General features: G+C 52.3%; 1 protein-coding gene across 3 annotated transcripts in view; it reads left to right on the plus strand.

Moving 5' to 3' along the window:
* Positions 1–309: 309 nt before the first annotated feature.
* ABCC5 (ATP-binding cassette, sub-family C (CFTR/MRP), member 5) overlaps positions 310–2799 on the plus strand; it is a 78561-nt gene continuing 76071 nt past the window's right edge. For all 3 annotated transcript variants that reach the window (XM_012641502.1, XM_012641508.1, XM_012641513.1), the window contains exon 1: positions 310–476. The gene's annotated coding sequence lies outside the window, so the exon portion shown is untranslated. The remainder of the gene's footprint in view (positions 477–2799) is intronic.

Consider the following 2799-nt stretch of genomic DNA (forward strand, 5'->3'; position numbering starts at 1 on the left):
CGACCCTTATCCGGGCAGAAGCACACTACGATGACCTTCACAATATTTTCTGGAACGTGAAGGGCCGCGCATGGTCGCGAAGGCCCTGCCTATGAACACCAGGCTGCGTGCGAACACAGGGCTGTTGTCAACCCTCCTGGCTGCCCCCAGAGACCACGACCTCAGAGAAGATTCCAGACAAACTCGCAGAGGCTCGGGGAAGGACGGGGCCGTGCCGGGAGCGCGGTGGCAGAGAAGCGTCCGCACCGCCTCCAGGGCACCCACGGTGCTTCTGGGAAATGTAGTCCTTTGCCGCATACAGGGCCTCAGGCTCTGGGAAGGGGAACTACAATTCCCTGCAGTCTGGGGCATGCTTTGTGCAGCACGCCTGCGCGGTGTGCCGGCCGATGCCGCTATAAAGGCTTGTTTTGCTCCGGGGCTGATGCTTGGGAGTGTGATTGAGTTGCCGGCGCGGCTGTCCTGGAGCTGGGGCTCAGGTAGGTGGCTGCTATTGCTGCACCCTTAGCCTGCAGCGCGATTGTCACGGGGGTCACCCCCTTGCGTTTCCTCGGGGCGTGGCGGGCTGTGGTCGGGGATGCGAGCAGTTCAGGGGAAGTTGGAGACCCGAGGAACGGGCCTTGCCTGCCTCTAGCCTCCTGCCGCCGCCTCCTCGGCGCGCGACCCTCGGGGGCTCGGAGTGAGGCCCTGCGTCGGCAGGCTGGCAGGCAGGTGGGGCTGGGATGAGCGATCGGGGACACTGGCGACCGCCCCGGTTGCAGCCACCAGGGGGCGCTGCGCTCGCAGCCCGTGGGTGTGGGTCGCGATCGCCTCGCCAGGCCGGGGCTGGCGGTGGGAACGCCCTAGGACCGGGGCATCCCAGGCGAAGGTGGCCCGAGAGAAGCACCCATCCTGAAGGTTGTGGGGCGGGCGGCCTGGGGCACACCGCTCCAGCCTGAGACTGAGCTGCCCGCGACCTTCCAAGTAAGTCATTCTCTTCTTTTTTGCAAGCGGGTAAATGGAGGTACGTGACATGAGCGCGCACAGCAAACCCGTGGCAGAGCCGGGAATGGAGCCCAGATCTCTGGACTGTCATCCAGTGCCCTTTTCACTACTGCCGCACAGAGCTGCGTGTTGCTTTGTATTTGTCACACAGGGGTCATTTGGTTTCTGCATAGACGGGCAGGCTGGAGGCAGATGGTACAGGAATGATTGGGAAAGTTTCAGAAGGTTCTGGAGGAGGAGATGGCAAGGTTACACTGGGGTCTCTAGCGTGAGTGAAAAGTGAGGAAGCTTGCAGGTGCAACAAGTGGATTACAGGGGGTGTGGTAAATATGTATCCTTTCAGCTTCGTGTCTTCCTTGTGCAACTTCGGGGCCTGGAGCGAGGTTCCTGAGGTGCTGGAAACCTATTGAGGAATGTTGTGAGACAGGCAATTTGGAAACACCAGTTTGGCTAGTTAACAGTTCTCATGATCCTGTGCACCTTCCCTCCCCCGTACAGTTGTATCATTGTGCAGGGAGAATGTCCGCACTTTTATCTCTGTAAAGAGAGTCTCGATGAAAAAAAAGGCAGCTGGCCTAGTGGCCTCAACCCTGTTGATTTTGAGTCTGGGCACTTCTTTGGGGTTCTCCCACTTTGATTATTCTGCAGCTGTCCTTGTACAGCTCTGGCTCAAATATAAACAAAAATCTCTTCCCTTCCTCCATTGATAGCTAGGCCAGTTAGCATTTTTGAAAGACTTTCTGACAACTTTAAGGGAGAACATAAGAAAATAGGGAAATACAAATAGTATCAATCAATAAAAAGTCTGGCCTAGTGATCCTGGCCTTCTTGCTTGCTCAGCTCGGGGCCTTGTTGCTTTCCAAACCTACCAGGCTTCCTACCTCTTCGCTGGGCTCCACGTGGCGTGCCCTGTCTTAATAGTCCTGATCCACAGAAGATGATGTCCTCTTTATGTTCAAGGCCAAAAGGCAGTATCTTTGTGCCTCCTTAGAGCCTGCCACTCTCATGACTGTGTCCCTTTTTCCAGGAAATTATAGAGATGGGGGTGTTGGAGATAATAGAAGACCGTTCCGCACACCTTTCATACACAGAATGACTTGGTCCCTTAGGACAGTTTAGCACAGTCCATCACACCAGTCATGACAGGCAAAAAACAATCATTATTTGTATCATAACAGGGAAGTCACTTCATTGCTGCCACTCTGTGCTCATATCATATGCTCTAGTGCTTCTGCTTTATCCTTTGAAGTAAAGTGATTGAAAGAATCTTTGGTTATCATGGGTTGTTAGATCATCAAGAGGGAGAGGATTCTCATGTTCTTCTTGACATGGCAATTCCTGTTGTAAATGAGTTACTTTGTCCTCCTCCGTTTCAAACTTCTTGCCTCACCTCTCCGCTTTTGTAAAAAGTAGCACTATTTTTTTCCCCTTCTATAATCAGCTAAGCTAGGGAACCTTTGGCGGGGGTTGGACTTCTGTGATCCCTGTAACAAGAAGGTTACTCTGATCCGCAGACATTGGAGACACTGGCAGATGCCAGGTCTGTTTATAGTTTAAACCTTAATGAGATCTCAATGACGTTATTGCTGCGCTCTTGCTTGGTAAAGCCGGTGTTCTTTATGGTGCAGTTTGTCATTGGACAAGGTGACTTTTTTTTTTTTTTTTTTTTAAAGATAAGTAACTTAGTATTGTCAACTCAGGGGTCTCGAACCAGAATTCTGCCAGGCAAGAAGTCAGGCTTTCTTTGTGCTGGAAACATGTCTCTGTGGGGATTTAGTCCTTTTTATTTAAAGGATTAGTGTTCGTCTTCTTTTTTCT

This window comes from Propithecus coquereli, unplaced genomic scaffold, assembly GCF_000956105.1.
Source record: "Propithecus coquereli isolate 6110/MARCELLA unplaced genomic scaffold, Pcoq_1.0 Scaffold10, whole genome shotgun sequence".
Classification (NCBI taxonomy): domain Eukaryota; kingdom Metazoa; phylum Chordata; class Mammalia; order Primates; family Indriidae; genus Propithecus; species Propithecus coquereli.